Here is a 17,537-nt window from a genome sequence, read left to right as displayed (position 1 = left end):
AGCCTAAGCCCAGGGCCGGGCTGGCCCTCTTGGTCCCCACAGCAACTGCCACGTGTCTGCAGGGAGGTGCGGGAGCTACACCGGCTCCTCCTCGGGGACGAGACGAGGGCTGTGCCCCAGAGAGGACCCCGCTCGGGGCGAGGAGGGTTCCCTGTGGCACCGTGGATCACCGGGTGATGCCGTGACTCGCACGCTGGAGTCCTGGGCACCGACCGGCGGGCAGAGCCGCGCCCGCCCTTGTTCTGCTATATTGTTGCCACCACTGGGGCAGGGAGCGCCACAGCCGCTTCCGTTTCCTCACCCCACCCAACCCCACCCGAGACAGGAGGGCAGAAACCCTGCCCCGGACACTGGCCAGGAGCTTGTGGGCCTGCAGGATGAAGCGGCACAAGCATGACGGGGTGAGGCAGGCCAGCGCCGGGGGGAGAGGCCCCCCAGAGCCTGGGCACAACAGGGCAGCCCCAGAAGCCACGGAGGCCCCGGAAGCGCTCGGGCGGGGACAGCAGAGTGCCCCCGCTGCCCGTCCCGAGCCTCTGCACGCGAGGAGCAGCACCCAGCTGAGAGGCACAGATGCCCCTGCACTTGTGCGGCCGTGAGAAGGAGCCGGGTCCACGCAGCTGTGGGTAAGGGAGGGTGGCGTCCGTTCACCTTCCTCCTTGTTGGGTGGCCCCGGGGCTGGGACACCTCCTCCAGGCCTGCTGATCCTGCAGTCCGGTGCTGCCCTGATGCGGGCCGGGGAGCCCTGGGTGCCTGCTCAGAGCAGCTGGAGGGGCTGCACACCTGCGGCTCCGCCTGCCGACCCGCACTGAGCCTCAGCTCAGACCCTGAGCACCTGTGAGTGTCCTTCGGGGAACTGTCCTGAGCTTGTCTCTCCTCCAGGACCGGCCACTTCCAGCAGCTTCCATGTGCATGGTTCTGGCCCCTTCCCTCTCCGCCCAGAACCTCCCGTGGTGTCCTGTGGTTCTGAGCCCCCCAGGTAGTAGGGGCTTCCCCAGGGTCAGGGGCCCTCAGCTACAGTTAGCACAAAACCAGCCGTTTCCCCCGCAGCACAGCTGGCGTGTGAAGTCAGGGCAGGTGCTCGTAACGGGGTGGCTCAGGGGTCCTGGGCTCAGGAGAGAGACCTGGCCCGGGCCAGGGGCCTCATGGGGAGAGGAGGAGACGAGAGACTTCTTGAAGACCCCCTGAGGCCTCTGTCAGTTCTGTCTGAGGGGTGGAGCATCTGGTTGACATGTGCCCCTCTGCAGAACACTGCCGGGTCAGCTCTCCAGGCCCACTCACCCCACCTAGGGGGGGAGGTCGTCTGAGCTGCCCTCTTCAGGGGTACAGGTGCAGAAGGGTCAGCATAGAGGTCCCAGGAGCCCCAGAGTGGAAGAGGGACCTCCATGGCGGGGCAGCAGGCTGCCCTGTGAGGCCCTCTCCTGCCTCTGCACGGCCACAGCCTGGGGGCGTCCTGTGGGTGTGGGAGGAACCCCTGCTGGGGGGTGGGGGTGCACAGCATGTGGGGGTAGGAGCTGGGTGCACCAGCACTGCGGGGACACGGAACAGCCCCCTCAGTGTCACAGATGAGTGTCCCCCACCTGCGGAAAAGGAGAGACCCCTTCTGAGCCAGTAAGACTGGTCAGGCCTTGTTCCTGCGAAGGCTCTTGGCACGCGGCTGGCCTGGTGCCTGTGGTGCCCACTGCCCATGTCCAGCTGCACTGTGTCTGCCTGCCCCACGGGTGTGTGCGTGTTCTGTGTCTGCTCTTGAGTGTATCTGATCTGTGTGTCCGCTGTTCCTGTGTGTTGTCTGCCCTGTGTGTTCTGTGTGTGTCTGCTCCGTGTGTGTGCATGTCCTGTGTATGCTACGTGTGTGTTTTGTCTCTCTGCCCCATGTGTGTGCGTGTTCTGTGTCTGCCCCGTGTGTGTGCGTGTTCTGTGTCCTGTATGTGTGTGCGTTCTGTGTGTGTCTGCCCCATGTGTGTGTGTGTTCTGTGTCTGTCCTGTATGTGTGTGTGTTCTGTGTCTGTCCTGTATGTGTGAGTGTTCTGTGTCTGTCTGTCCTGTATGTGAGTGTTCTGTGTCTGTCTGTCCTGTATGTGTGTGTGTTCTGTGTCTGTCCTGTATGTGTGAGTGTTCTGTGTCTGTCTGCCCCGTGTGTGTGTGTGTTCTGTGTCTGTCTGCTCCGTGTGTGAGTGTTCTGTGTCTCTCTGCCCCATGTGTGTGCGTGTTCTGTGTCTGTCCTGTATGTGTGTTCTGTGTCAGTCTGTCCTGTGTGTGTGAGTGTTCTGTGTCTGTCTGTCCTGTATGTGTGTGAGTGTTCTGTGTCTGTCTGCCCCGTGTGTGTGTTCTGTGTCTGTCTACCCCATGTGTGTGCGTGTTCTGTGTCTGTCTGCCCCATGTGTGTGCGTGTTCTGTGTCTGTCTTGTATGTGTGTGTGTTCTGTGTCTGTCTTCCCCATATGTGAGTGTTCTGTGTCTGTCTGCCCCATGTGTGTGCGTGTTCTGTGTCTGTCTTCCCCATATGTGTGAGTGTTCTGTGTCTGTCTTCCCCATATGTGTGAGTGTTCTGTGTGTCTGCCCCGTGTGTGTGAGTGTTCTGTGTGTGTCTGCCCCGTGTGTGTGAGTGTTCTGTGTGTGTCTGCCCCGTGTGTGTGAGTGTTCCGTGTCTGTCTGCCCCGTGTGTGTGTGTGTTCTGTGTCTGTCTTCCCCATATGTGTGTGTGTTCTGTGTCTGTCTGCCCTGTATGTGTGAGTGTTCTGTGTCTGTCTACCCCGTGTGTGTGAGTGTTCTGTGTCTGTCTACCCCGTGTGTGTGAGTGTTCTGTGTGTGTCTGCCCCGTGTGTGTGAGTGTTCTGTGTCTGTCTGCCCTGTGTGTGTGCGTGTTCTGTGTCTGTTCCGTGTATCGTCTGCTCCATGTCTTGCTCTGGTGGGACCCTCAGCAGGGAATGAGGCTGAGGACAGGAGCAAGTGTTCTGTTGCTGAATTCGCTTTACAAGTGGGATGTCCTGAGTGAGGGGTCTGGAGACATGTGGTTTGCCCCATGGAGGGTGGGCCTACCCTGTAGGGGGGCAGGGGTGGGCACCCCAGGGGTGCTCAGTGAGCTCCTCCCCCCACAAGGCTCTGGGGCTCCAGGATGGCCTCTGTAGCAATGGGAAAGGAGGGAGCCCGCCGCTCCTGCCTGCTCAGAAGGGGCCACGGGCCGCGTCCTCCACCACCTTGTCGTGGTCTGGGTGCCCCTTCTCAGGGCTCTGTCTTGCATAATGATGCTGTCGCTACAGGGGGTGCGAACCCCAGTGTAAGGGCACCGTCCTGGACGTGCACAGAGACGGCCACAAGAGGGTGCAGCCACCCAGCAGGCCCTTCCGGATGTGGCGTCCTGTCACCCCGGCCTTCAGGGCTGCCTTGCCGAGGCACTGGTCCTTGAGCTCCGTGACTGAGCTGTGCTCCGTGTGCAGGGGCTGCGGGAGCTCTCTGATTGCCTGGCGCGGAGGGGGGGGCAGTCACAGCCCGGATGCTTGAGCTGCGGGTTAGCCCTGTGCAGCGCGGTGACCCCTGCTTCTGGGGGGCTGGGTGCTAGGACAGCAGGGTGGCCCTGCCTCATCCACTGCGTCCCTCAGCCCCTAGTGGCCAGGGGCTCCCTCCCCGAGTGCAGGTGGGGAGACTGCCCAGGGTGTGGAAGGCCACTCCATACCTGGGCCCTGGGCAAGTCCCACACGTGGAAGGGAGCCAGGGCCAGGTCAGAGGACTGGGGACACAGGGAAGGGCCTGGACCGTGGCAGCCATGAGGACCTGGGCGTGATGGACGACCTCCTGGGTGGAGATTCCGTGAGTCCTGGACCCAGTGGTGGCTTGCACGGTGCCCTCCCCCTCAGTGCTCCCCTGGGTGGCCACACTGACATCAGAGCAAGGGTCCCAGAGGGGCCCAGCTGTGCTTCGTGCCCACAGCCGCAGGGGATGGGGTGGGCACAACACAGGGCAGCCCAGGGCCGGGTCGGACGCGCTCAGTCACGGGACAAGCTCGTTGTCCCCTGAGCAGCCCCAGCGCCTCAGGATCGAGGGAGAACTCCAGACACCAGAGCAGCAGGAAGAACTGTGCAAGGCCGACCTCCTCCACCAGGTGGACGGCCAGAGGGGGTCGTTACTGTGGCCAGTGCTGACCTCCAGCGGGGCGGTGGAAGGGCCGCGGGTGGAGGCCTGTCCCTGGCAGCCCCAGGAGCCCAGGCTCTGGCTGTGTGGTGGTGGTGAGCCCAGGCTCTGGCTGTGTGGTGGTGGTGAGCCCAGGCTCCGGCTGTGTGGTGGTGGTACCCCTTGGTGTGTGCTCAGTTGAGAGAGAGGAGGATGTGACACCTGCTGGGCGCCCGGGCTGTGGCCACAAGGACAGCAGCTGTGATCTGACCTGGGGGGTCTCCCCGACATTCTGTGCTCTCCCCCAGCGTGGGTGCGAAGGAGGTCAGCACGGAGCACGGGGGATCTTGTGCCGGAATCCCCACCCCCATTGTGAGTGGCCCCTCTGGGAGGGGCTGGCAGCCCGCTGCCATGTCTCAGCAAGCATCTCCTTCCTCCCAAATTAGCTTCTTAAGATCTTTATTTCTGAATCCATTTAGTTGCAAAGATAGTACAGGCCTTCTCGTGCGCCCCTCCCCCAGCTCCCTGCTGCATCTGGCGCTCCCCTCCCCCTCCTGGCACAGGCCCCTCCCTGCGCCCAGGCCCCAGGGCCTGTTCCGTCTCACGTCTGAGTCCCTGCTGGTGCTGGTGCTGGGGCCTTTGTCCTTCTTCATCCTTTCTTTTTTTTTTTTAAAGATTTATTTATTTACTTGAAAGTCAGTGTTACACAGAGAGAGAAAGAGAGGCAGGGAGAGAGAGAGAGGTTTTCCTTCCACTGGTTCACTCCCCAGTTGGCCACAATGGCAGAAGCTGGGCCAATCCAAAGCCAGGAGCTTCTTCTGGGTCTCCCTTGTGGGTGCAGGGGCCCAAGCACTTGGGCCATCTTCCATTGCTTTCCCAGGCCATAGCAGAGAGCTGGATTGGAAGAGGAGCAGCCAGGACTCGAACCAGCGCCCGTATGGGATGCCAACACTGCAGTGGCGGCTTTACCCGCTACGCCACAGCACCGGCCCCTCTTCAATTCTTGACTTGGGCGCGTGGCCAGAACTGGCCGAGGCTTTTGCCTCCCAGGTTGAGCTGCCCGCCCGGCTCTGGGGTCCCACTGAGGCTGTGGGAAATGCCTGTGGGACCTTGTATGTGTCACAGCCGGGTCCCCAGGCACCCTGTTTTACTGCTGTGATCTCAGTCTTGGCCATTTGGGGGTGGTGCCTGTCTGCTCCCACTAGGAGGTAGCCTCTAATGCCTGTGGACGAGGGGCAGTACCTGGGCTGCTCAGGTGTCCTGTTTCTGCTCACTGCTGCCGCCTGCGCCACCTCCCTCCCCAGGCCTCCCTGCAGCTGCTGCCGTGCCGCTCCTGCTCTTCCTGCGCCCTTAGTGAGATACTGTCTGTAAAGACGGTCTCTCCTCCGTCCCTTTATCCAGTTCGTCCTGTCCACATGGGCTCGTAGCTGTTAGCTCCTAATCCAGAAGCGTCAGCCGTTATTTTCTCGCTCAGTGGCTCCAGCTGAAGCCGTTGAGTGGGCTGGCCTCTGTGTTCATTCAGTGTATCTACTTGTTTTTTTTTAAAGAGATTTATTTATTTATTTGAAAGGCAGAGTTACTCAGAAGGAGAGATCTTCCATCCACTGATTCAGTCCCCAGATGGCCAGAATGGCCAGGGCTGGGCCAGGCCGGAGCCAGGAACTTCTTCAGGTCTCCAGGTGGGTGCAGGGGCGCAAGCACTTGGCCGTCCTCTGCTGCCGTCCCAGGCCACAGCAGGGAGCTGGATCGGAGGTGGAGCAGCCGGACAAGGGGCCCAAGTTGGCTGCTGCAGGTGGCGGTTGAACTCCCCCTGCTTTTACTGTGTCACCACAAGGTGTCCCAGGCTCCTGTGTGTTGTCCCGCTCCGGCTCTGGAGCCAGCCGTTGCTCTTGGAGGCTGGTGTCTGCATCTCCGTGTGTTCAGCAGTGCTGGCGTGTTTGCGTCTGACCCCGAGAGGACGCTCCCAAGTGCACGCGCGTGCAAAGCCTCTGCAACACTGCTTCCATCCGTCCACCCGCCTGTCTGCCGTCATCTGTCCGTCTAACCATCCGCCCGTCACCTGCCCTCTCTCCCTCTCCTCTCCCCACCCCATCACAGACCATGAGTTCCTGTTGCCCCAGTCGTTAAGGATGCCGGGCTCCGTCCCGCCTCCACTTTTCTCTCTGGCAGGGGATCACGTGGCTGTCACAGTCTATGTGCATATTTGCCCACCTTGTTAGGACACGCACTGTTGTTGCGGCACTGCTAACCCACGCCTGCAGGGAACAAGCACCCTCCCCAGAGTGCAGTGTTGGCCTGTACTTACAGCATCTAGATGAGCACATGCTGTTTTCCAGAATAACTGAGCTTAGTTACTGTCTCTTCCCCTCCTCAGGGTGTTTATGTCATTTGTTTGTCATCAGTTAAGTTCCTTTGTTAGAGCTGTTGGCCCCAGGTTTCTCTGCTGTGGGTGTTGTGCAGTGGGTGTGCTGTGTGTATGTAGTGTGCATACAGTGTGTGTGCTGTGGTGCAGTGTGTGATACAGCTGTGTGTAGTCTGCAGCTGTGTGCGTGTGTGTGTGGTTGTGTGCAGTGTGTGCCGTGTGGTGCAGCGTGTGTAGTTTGTGTGCATGTATGTGCGGAGTGTGTGCCGTGAGGGCAGTGTGTGTGCAGCTGTCTCTGTTTGTGCTGTTCCCTGGCCTGTGCTGGGAGCTTGGTTCCCTTCCACAGCCGCAGCACCAGTCAAGCAGCCGCGTCCCCGGGTGGGAGGACACTGGCGTGGTTTCCTGGGACTGGCAGTTGGGAGCAGGAGTGCTGCGAATGTCCCATGAGTGTGAATTTTCACCTCGTGGGTAGAACAAGGGCTGCTGGATCCAGGGTAAGTGGATCCAGCCACTGTGTGTTGCATTCCCGTCGGCAGCCTGGAGTTCCTGTGCTGCCGGTCTTGGTGCTGGTTTGTAGGGTTTGACCCCTGCCTGCAGGGGTGCGGTGGTGTCTGCTGTGGCTTTGACCTTGTGCCTTTCTGACGGCCCCGGTGACATGGGGCTGCGAGTCCTTCTCTGGTGGAGGCTGATCGGAGCCCCCGCCCCTCTGACTGGGGCCTTTGTCCTTGTGTTCTGAGGCTTCCTCCTCAGTGCAGACACGCGTTCGTCAGGTGCATGGCACAAAGGGGCTTTCTCCAGCCTCATTCATCTTTCTGCTATTTTAAGAACGTCTCCTGGGAGCAGGAATTCTTCAGTCCAGTGAAGCCTGTTTTGATTTTTTAATGGCTGTGCTTGTCGGTATTAGAACAAAGGAAATACGACACGACTCGCGTCACAGACGCTCCTCCCCGTCTCCCTAGAAGTTTTTGGCTTTTGTCTTTCACCTAAAGCGCTGATGCCGCATCTCGAGGTCGTTTCTGCCGTGGGCACAGCGTGGGTTGCGGTGCTTGTGGGCGCCTGTCCCCATCCCCTGCCCCTGCTGATCAGAACCCCTTCTGCTGGTGAACCCAGCGCCAGCTTGGAGGCCAGCTCGCTCTGGCTGACATGGCTGGGCCCCTGCCCCCTGCCCCTGCTGCCGGCCGCCTCCAGCAGTGAGCCAGGCACTGCCGGTCCCCATCTGAGCCTGGGGGAGGGGCAGGCTAGGTCTCCAGGGACGTTGCCTCTTCCAGCTGGGTTCTGGACGCGTGAGAAGTGTTAAATTAGCTGTCAGCACACTTGGATTTACGGCCCATCGCAGAGCGGGCGTCTGAATGCCAATGAGCTGCACTGCCCCGGGCTTGGTCACAGACGACATCCACTGTGCGGCAGCCCAGACAGCGCGGCTGCGCGGTGGTTTTGGGGCCAGGGCTGTGCTGCCCTCGCTCAGCGTGCACCCCACTTGGCGAGCACAGGGCAGAACCAGCAGGGACCTCTGCATCGGAACCGAAGCACAGTTCTCTGTACTGTATCTGTGTGTGTTTGGAAGGCATCGAAATGGGAGCCGTTTGGAAACCGTGCCCCCCACTTGGGGCTGTGTCTGAGCTCATGAAGTCTCCCCCCGGGGCCTCCTGGGGGGCACACATGGGCCACCTGTCATCTGGATGTCTGGTCAAGGAGCTTGCTGAGATGGTGGGGGTCTCCTAGGGTCTCCTAGGCGCTCCCCACGGAGCTGTCCCTGGACTGCCAGTCCAGCCGGGGCCACGGCGTCAGTCTGGGCTCAGGGAGGGGCCGAGCCCACAGACAGCACACGTTCGTCTGATGGGGAAGAGGAGCTGCACCTGTCTGTCGTGTGCAGCTGTCGTCGCTGGCCTGGGGGCCCATGCTGGTGCTCCCCCCGCCCAGGTCCCGTATGGCTTTATGGAAGCACAGTTACCTTTATCCTGGGGAGGGGCTGCCTCCCGCTGGCCCGTGGCCTGCAGACGTCCCCCTCTGTCATTTCGTCCCTTTGCCCTGTGACGTCCACGGACGCAGCTCCCACAGGGGGAAGGTGTCTGGGGAGACACGGGTGTTCCGAGAGGAGTGGCTTCTGCTGGCTGGCAGTGTGTGTTAAAAACAAGCTATGGGACGAGCTTTCTGTGCTTGCCGTCACCGTGCTGAGGTGCACTGGACGCTCGTCCACTTGTCCACCGCTGCGACCTGGGACTCGCTGGGGGACGCCGGGTCCACCAGGGGCTGGCTTTCATGAGTGGTGCTTCCTGAGCATCCTAGGTCTCCCAAGGCACTGGCGGGGCAGGAGCTGCTCCTGGTGCCCCAGCGCCAGCGTCCGCGTTAGAGGCACGGCCACTCTGGCTGCAGAGCTGTTGGCTTGTCCTGTTGAGGGCTTCCTGTTTGCCGTGGCACAGCCGCTTGATCACCCAGGGACTGAGTCGCTAGCTGGGCTCCAGGGCCTCCCCTCCCCATTTACTGCCCCTCTCTAATGTATTCTTTTCATCCCGGCTTAACGGCCTGGGGGCCAGCTGTCTCGGGAACCATCTCGGTGAAGCAAGAATGGGTTCTTTTACTAGCCTGTCTGTGAAGCCATTAATAAGATGTCATTTTCAAAGAAGTCAGCGGCAGAAGACAGCCCGGCACCCCCGCCCAGGCTGAGCAGCTGCTGTGACCCAGATGGGAGGCAGGCACACGGTGTGTGCACCAGGGCCTCTACAGTGCTGGGGTGTGGGCGCAGGTGTACATGTGTGTGTCTACACCTGTGCACTGGGCCTTGGACCACATGTATGTTGTGTGTGCGTATCTGCATTTGGTCATGTGCACTGTACATGTGCACATGTGCAGTGTGCATGTGTGTGACTAGCTGTGTGGCCACATTACACACGAGCACACCCATGTAGCCGTGTTTCAGTGCACATGTGTGAACACACGTGACCACATGCAACATACACACGTGTGGGTGCACCTGTGTGCTCACACATGTGACCACATGCAACATACACACGTGTGGGTGCACCTGTGTGCTCACACATGTGACCACATGCAACATACACATGTGTGGGTGCACCTGTGTGCTCACATGTGCGCATGTGTGTGCCCATGTGTACCTTGTAGTGACTTGCAGCATACATGGTGTGTACAGCCATGATCACATGTGTACATACGTGTACCCATGTGGTCACATGCAGTATACATGTGTGCCTGTGTGGTCACATGTACATGTGTGAGAGGGCACCCACACATGGTCACACGTACATGTGGGTGAGTGCACCCATGTGTCACCTCTGTTGCATGTGGGGCCTTGGCCCACAGGTGTCCTGGCCTCCTCCCTGGCCCTGTGGCAGCCCAGCAGAGCTTCCTTGGGGCTCTGCAGCAAGCTTGACTGCCCGTCGTTCCTTTCTCATGTTGGGGTGGGGCTGTGGTTGGGTGGACGCCACAGCACAGATGGAGGGATTTGGAGCTTTTCTCTGGGAACCCCCGCCCAGCAAGTCCACCCTGCAAACAGACTCCCTGACCCGCCTCCCAGGCCCCCGCCTCCACCCAGGTCGGGACCAGAGGAGAGCCCACCCTGCCCCCTGCAGCTGACCAGCCGAGCAGGGCTGGGGCCTGAGCAGATTGCGCTCAGCCCTGGCAGCGGGGAGGGGCCCGAGCCCCTCCTCCCACAGAGGCGGTTAGGGCATTGTAAAGGAGGAGCCACCGAGGGGCGCTGAGGCAGAGGAGCAGGACAGGAGAAGTGGCAGGGGGGGGGGGCACAGGGACAGCAGCCCAGCCCAGGAGCCTGGTCATCAGAGTGAAGACGCGCTCTCCCACGGAGCATCCCTGCTCATGGCCGCACTGCGAGGGAGTGGCCTCTGACCCCTGAGCCCTGCATCTGAGCTGGGAGAGACCCAGCCACACTCACCAGCCCTCTCTAGGAGAAAAGGAGGGCAGGGCTCCTGGCGTCTCAGGCCTCAGGGCCCCGCTCGCTGGGGGGCTACAGACAGCCCCTCCCGGGGAGTCTGCTCCCCAAGTCCCAGGCACCCCAGGTGGGCTCCAAAACATCCTCCCAGGACCCTGCCCACCCGCCTCCCTCCGGCCTGCCCCTGGGGACCTCCCTGTGGTGTGAGCTGCTGAGCTCCCAGACGCCAGTCTCACCTGGGGGCTGCCTCTGTGGAACGGTCCCCCTGGGACCCCACTCGGAGAGCTGAGGGCCCCTAGTGGGAGGGACTTCTCTCCTGGGCTTGGGGTTTGAGAGGAGACCCCTTTTGATGCTGGCTAAAACACGGGGTTTATTTCTCTGTTGGAACTCTGTAAGTCGTATTCGATTCAGTGTGGGACTTTAACCCCCTCAAAGCCACTCTGCAGCCGTGTTGTAGTCCCGGCAGAGCTCCGTGTGTGGCCTTGTGTGTCTGTGGCTGTTGGGGAAGCTTGTGGCCTGAGAGCTCGGCTGCCCCCGGCACCCACGGGGATTCGTCCCAGGACCCCTCGGATACCAACATCCCCGGTGCTCAGTCCCTCGCGCGCGGTGGCCTGGTGCTGGCAGCCTCCGTGTACTGTCATCATTCCTAGGCAGCCTGTGGTGCCCGGTGCAACGTCAGCACCGCGTCAGCCGCTGTGACCGGAGAGAAGTCTGCAGGCTCTGCAGCCACAGCTGTCGTAGGTTTAACGCCCCAGGCAGCAGCTGCTTCTGCGATGTGTTCTCCCCGTGGTGGTGGCGGCGGCGGCGCTGTGTGTGGAGAGCCGGAGGTGCTGAGAGCCCCGCAGACTGGGGCCAGGTCCTGTATCCTCCCTCCCAGCCCTGTGGCCTGGTGCCACCTGTGTAGTCTCTGCTCAAAGGAGGAACCGCCTCCATCATTGTCAGGGCTGAGAACCAATCAGATGTGGGCACACACATACGCACACACATACATACACACACACATAGGAGGTCCCAAGAGTTCATGGAAAATAGAACCCTAAAAATCTATTTTGGTGCAGAAATGAAACCTGTGCACCTGTTTCATAACACATAGTTTCCAGAACTTTTAGAAGGCTGCCTCATTCTGTGTGTGTGTGTGTGTGTGTGTGTGTGTGTGTGTGTGTGTTGTAGAGAGAGGACTGACTGATTTACCGTAAGGAGCTCGCAGACACGGCCCAGAATCCGCGGGCGGGGAGCCGATGGTGCAGCTCTGAGTTCTGGAGGACACCAGTGTCCCAGCATGGGGCAGCGCCCCTCACCCGGCCCTTGTTCTGGTCAGTGGCCCAGAGGGGACTTCCAGGTGGCCCATCTCCCAATGGCAGCCACTCGTCCAGACACACCTGAATAATGTTGGCCAAGTGTCTAGGTGCTTGTGGCCCAGTCCCACTGTCCCCGAGGAGCGCCAGGCCGTGTGCTCCCTGAAAGTTATCTCTGCTTCGTTTGCCCCTCGTGCCGTCTGCAGTCCGTGTGCTGAGCGGCACCTGGCCTGCAGGGACCGTGGCCAGACAATGCAGAGCTGGCCCTGGTGTGTGACTGGGGGTTGACAGGGAGACTGGCAGAGGGCAAGGTGGTGATGGGGGTGGGGGAGCTGAGCCTGGGCTGGGCAAAGCCATCCACTTCTTGGTATTCCCCCCAGACCAGCTGTGATGATAAAAGGCTGTGGCTCCAAACAGGTTTTGTGGCCACGATGGTTTCCACTGGGTTTGGGAATGTTTGGCTCAAGTTACCTGGATAAACAGAGCTTATGGGGAAAAGCCTGTTTTGGGCTCTGTGAGCTGGCAATCTAGATTTGTGTGGGTTACTTTTGGGGGGACTGGGCACAGGGTCTCCCCCTGCCAGCAGCCGCGCCCCACGGGGAGCCTGGGTTTGCTTGCCTTGTGCACCCTCTGGAAACGTGGTAGGCCTGCAGCTTGCTGATTGGACTCCTGTCTGCGGTTGGTTCTGATCCGGGTGGGGCCCTTGGGTGCCCAGGAAGGGGCTTGTCTCAGCTTTACATTTCCCCGTGGAAATTTCTAGCAGGACATGGAAGGCAGGGATGTGGTTCCTGGTCTGTGTGTCCAGCCCCCGGGGTCTTTGGGAGTGCTGTGTCGGCAGCTTCCAGGCAGGGTGCAGCGTCTCTGTCCCGTCAGCTGGTCAGGGACCCCCGTTGTCCTCTGTGCCTGCTCCGTTCATCTTGGTGTTGTGGAGAACACCAGGCTGAGACTCAGCAGAGGACTCCGACTGAACCCCAGCTCACTGGCACACAGTCGGCACTCAGCCAGACTCTCCCTGTCTGGAACAAAGGCTGTGGCTGGTGCTCGCACTGGCCGAGACATCACACGTGTGCCAGGACACGTCCTTACTTCCAGCCTCACTGTGCCACCGGCACTTTACACAGCCTGCATTTCCTACCACACAGTGCACAGCAACTGTGGGACATGCATGTGCAGTGTGTGTGTTACAGTGTGCACATGTGTACAGGTGTGTACAGGTGTGTGCAGTATGTGTGTGGCGGTGGGTGTGGTGCATGTACATGCAGTGTGCATGTGCAGTCTGCAGTGTATATGTGTGTGCCATGTGTATGTTTCAGTGGGCACACGTGTGCAGTGCATGTATTCATGTGTGCACAGTATACATGTGTATGTACAGTGTGTGAGCAGTGTGCATGCGCCGTGTATATAAGTGCATGTACAGTGTGTGTTGCGTGGGCACACGTGTGTAGGTATGTGCAATGCATGCATATGTGTGTGTGCATGTGTAGTGTGTATATGTGTGTGCAGGGTGTGGTGGGCACACACATGCAATGTGGGTGTGTGCACAGTGCATGTGAAGTGAGTGTGCAGTGTGGTTTGCACATGTGGCTGTGTATGTGTTGCAGGGGTGTACACGTGCATGCATGTTCTGTGTGGGTGTGCACGTGCAGTGCCTGCATGTCTGTGTGTGTTGCCGTCGTGGCCGAGGGCAGGAAAAGGCGGCCCCAGGTCACCAGGTGCCCTTGTCTTGTCTGGTTAGTTTGGGCAGTGACTTAGAATTCTGCAAGTTGTCCTGGATGAGATTCCTGCTCTGCGTTTGCTGGGTGTAGTTCATGCCTGGCCATGACCACAGAGCTTAGAGAGGCAGTGGTGGGAGGGAGGGCTCGGGGCAGGTGGTCAGGACCTCCGGGGTCTGGTCAGCCTGTCCCCTTGGAAAGCCCTTTTTCTCTTGGGGCTTCAGCTTTTCCATGTGCAACATGAGAGGGATGGGCGGGGGCCCCCTCATGTTAATGTTCTGTCATCGGGTGGTGTGACAGCAGCCTATTAGAGACGCATCGGATTCCAGGCACCAGGAGCTGTGGCGTTCTAAGTGCTGCCGAGCTCTCTGCAGTACGTGGCGCTCGCGTGGAAGAAGCCAGCCTGTGGGGCCAGTGTCAGTTAGGGTGCTGCTAGGGACCCTGGCTTCACGTACTGCAGGGCCTGGGTTCAAGTTCCGACTGCTGATTCCAGCTTCCTGCGGATGTGCGCTCTGGGAGGCAGCAGGCAGTGGCCCAAGGGCCTGGGAGCCCACACGTGGGATCTGCAGGAGCTCCTGGGCTTGGCCTGGCCCAGCCCTGCTGTCGGGGGCATTCAGGGAGTGAGCCATGGAGGAGGGCTCTGTCTCTGTCACATGAAGTGAAGACAGATAAAGAACTTGAATGGCTGAGATGGTAACTTGATAAAAACAAGCTTACCTGTGACAATGTTGATTTGTTATTCTGAGAGTAAGAATGCCCTACTTAGAAGTTAGGTTTAAAAAAAAAGACTAAAAACTCCCCCGCCTCCCTCAGAATAATAAGGGGGGGTCCTGCCATGCGTGGCCCCAGGAGGCTGCTGCAGCCTCGGGCTGATGCAAGGCCCGCCCCCTTTGTTAAGAGGGAACCTAGCAGGTCCTTTAGAACTTGTTCAGAAACAAAAAGAATAAAGGAAGGAACCCGAGCCGAGGCCACTGTGGAAGCAGTGAGGAGTGAGAACCGGGTCACAAAGGGCCCTGGGAACTGCTGCAGGCAGCACACGGCCTGGTGCGCACCGCTCGCAGGGCTGAGCACTGTCCCAGGGGGTGAGGGTGCTGTTCCCAGGGGGAGAGTGCTGTCTCAGGGTGAGCACCATCCTGGGGGGGTGAGGGTGCTGTCCCCGAGGGATGAACACCACCTCTGGGCTGAGTGCCATCCCCAGGGGGAGGGTGCTGTCCCCGGGGGATGAACACCACCCCTGGGGCTGAGTGCCATCCCCAGGGGGAGGGTGCTGTCCCCAGGGGGCGAGTGCTGTCTCAGGGTGAGCACCATCCTGGGGGGGTGAGGGTGCTGTCCCCGAGGGATGAACACCACCTCTGGGCTGAGTGCCATCCCCAGGGGGAGGGTGCTGTCCCCAGGGGGCAAGTGCTGTCTCTGAGGGTGAGCACCATCCTGGGGGGGTGAGGGTGCTGTCCCTGGGGGATAAACACCACCTCTGGGCTGAGTGCCATCCCCAGGGGGAGGGTGCTGTCCCCGGGGGATGAACACCTCCCCTGGGGCTGAGTGCCATCCCCAGGGGGAGGGTGCTGTCCCCGGAAGACCTGTGCAGCTCGAGGCATGGCTCGGTGGCTGGGGCTGGGCCCAGGAAGGCAGCTGTCCTGTGAGTGGGCGCTGGCCAGAGCCCTGGCCTGTGTGCTGCTCATTCCCCGCCCACGGTGTCGCCCCGCAGAGCACGCATCCCCCAAGTGTCTCCCATAGGCTAACGGGTGTCGTCTCCTTCTTTTCCAGAGAGAGCACAGTGCATGGACAATGACAGCTTCCAGGGATTTCACTGCTGCCGAGTGGTCCAAGCCATGACCTGGGAAGGTCCCAGTGTGGTGACAGTCTGGCCCAGTGGTTGGAGATGGCCCTTCCGCTGACGTCACGCCCTTGGTGGTGTAAAGTCACTCATGGTGCTGTGAACACATGTGTTCATGTGTGTGCTTGCTCAGCCAGAGACAGCGCATGAACCTCAGCTCTTGAGGCACCGAGAAGTGGGCACAGTGGGTGGTGAGGGGTGCAGGCCGGATCCTTGTTTGAAAGACAAGCCAGCAGCTGAGGGAGGGAAGGTGGCCAAGCTGGAAGCGCTGGGGCAGGGACCAGGCACAGTCCCCCGGCGGACACCACGGGCCCGGACAGGCAGGCTTGTCTGTCGGTCTGCCTGGGGGGTGCAGGATTTCTGCCAAGATGCGCTTCCCTAAGGCCCCGGCTGCTAGGCCCAATGCCAGGGTCTCTCTCACGTCTGGGATCCGGGTCTCTGCTCTCCTGTGCGCATTCGTCTCGTTTTAATGACAGCATCCTCTTGGCACGTGAGCTGCCCTGGGCTGTGTTATGCAGGCAGCCAGGGACGTGGCTCACGCAGCTGCCTGGTCACCCGGCGATCTCGGGGTGGCCCCAGCCTGTACCTTGCGTGGGAATAGCAGCCACCAGGGATCTGGAGACAGGCGTTAGGAACACGCCCGGATCCACAGCGCCGTGGTGGTTTGGCCTGTGGGGGGCTTGCATGTCGTGTCCGTGTCTGGGGCACCTGACGAAGTACCTGCTCCCCATTGCAGCCTCTCAGACACGGTTCTGAACAATGATCTTTGAAAAGGCGAGCTGCAGGAAGGGACATGTGACCAGGGCCCAGTGCCTGTGGGGCTGCTGTTCATACAGTGTTAGCAGGGAGGACCCCGTGGCCCCGTGAGTGTCCACGTCACACCCGCCTACTCCTGGAAGCACACAGAGCTGGCACCCAGCTTCCCCATCCGATGCCGTCGCCGTCATCCGTGTGTCCCAGGCACCTCCTCTGCTGGTGCAGATCCAGCCTTTCAGAACCGCGCTTAGGGAGAGGCCAGGGCGAGCACAGTGCCTGGTTCCTGCCGGCCCAGAGCACCTGAGGGGTTCAAGGTTAAAACAAGGTGCATTTCCTCAATCCCAGACCATGCCTTTCTGTTTCCCGAGCTGGTGCGCTGGACTGGATTTCTTCTGTGTGTCTGGGCCCCTTGCTTCTGCTGCTCTTCACACAGGGGAGGCCGTCACCCCCCGAAGCAAGAGGAATGACCGGAGCTGTTGCCGGAAGCGTCTGCGTGCAGCCGGGACGTAACCTGGGCGCGACAGCAGCAGCGTAAGTGTTTCCGTTTGTCTGAACCGAGAATCCACGAAGACTCCAGCCAACACGGCGTGCTGTGCGCCCGTCTCCACTGTCCGGAGTGCGGGACGCCTCTGTGCCCGGAACCTGCGCCTCAGGATCCCCGAGTGCCTTACACGGCTCCCGAGCACCAGCGCCGGCGGGGAGGGGTGCGCGGAGAGGGGGTGTGGGCGTGGAAGCCAGGGAGGGCTGTGTGTTGCCACCCAGCCAGGGACTTCAGGTTAGGCTCAGGAAAACCTCCTTGTGAATATGTGTATCACTTCTATATTTGGTACCTGTATGTTTTTAAAAAGCTTTATTGTAAATTTATGCGAACACGGCCAGGGCTCGTTGCTCAGTGAGGTGCCGGCAGCGTCTGCGTTCCTGGGGCAGCCCCTTGAACACCCACGCTCCAGACTCCGGCGCCCCGGCCTGGGATAGGTTTGTATGGTGACCAACCACAGATTTTACACCTATTTTTGTATTCTGATTCCTATGATATATACCAGAGAATTTTTACACGTTTGTAAATTACTGTACAGTTTTAATAAAAATCGTTTTCAATCCGAGATCAACCTTCACCCCAGGGTTCTAGCCTGGCCTGAACCCGCGGACGCCAGCAGGGAGCCTGGAGCTTCTGCCCGCGGGGGAGGGGCTCAGCCACGCGGAGGGCAGCGGGCCGGGCGGCCCCCGTGGCTGTTCCTCAGCCGTGACCCTGGAAGGAATGCCAGCGAGTCAGGCGGGGAGGAGCAGCCGCGTCAGCAGGGCCTCGGTGTGGGGGCGCGGGGGCGCCGGGCTGCCCACACAGATCCGGGCGGGGCGGGGCGGGTGGGTGCGTGGCCTGTGCCGGCCAGTAGGAGCCTGGGCTCGGAGACGCGGCTGCGCCACCATGGCAGCGTCGCCCGTGGGCGCACAAGCCCCTGCCTTGGCTCGACTCTCCGGGAGCGGCCGGCGTGTGTGGGTCCCGTCCCTGCGGTGTCTCCAGTGCGCCCTGCGCTTGTGGAGCCCATGCGTGCGCGAGGGAGACGGCCATGTTC

The 17,537-nt window shown here is 60.6% G+C and overlaps 1 long non-coding RNA gene across 1 annotated transcript; it reads left to right on the top strand.

Moving 5' to 3' along the window:
• Positions 1–5: 5 nt before the first annotated feature.
• On the top strand, positions 6–17,067 carry LOC138845272 (uncharacterized). Its single transcript, XR_011382190.1, has 2 exons — positions 6–623; positions 15,141–17,067. It is a non-coding gene; the product is annotated as an uncharacterized lncRNA (long non-coding RNA).
• The last annotated feature ends 470 nt before the right edge of the window (positions 17,068–17,537 follow it).

The sequence above is a fragment of the Oryctolagus cuniculus genome, chromosome 15 (genome assembly GCF_964237555.1).
Source record: "Oryctolagus cuniculus chromosome 15, mOryCun1.1, whole genome shotgun sequence".
Taxonomy (NCBI): domain Eukaryota; kingdom Metazoa; phylum Chordata; class Mammalia; order Lagomorpha; family Leporidae; genus Oryctolagus; species Oryctolagus cuniculus.
Note: the sequence above shows the minus strand (reverse complement) of the source record. Positions and strands in the feature narration are given on the sequence as shown.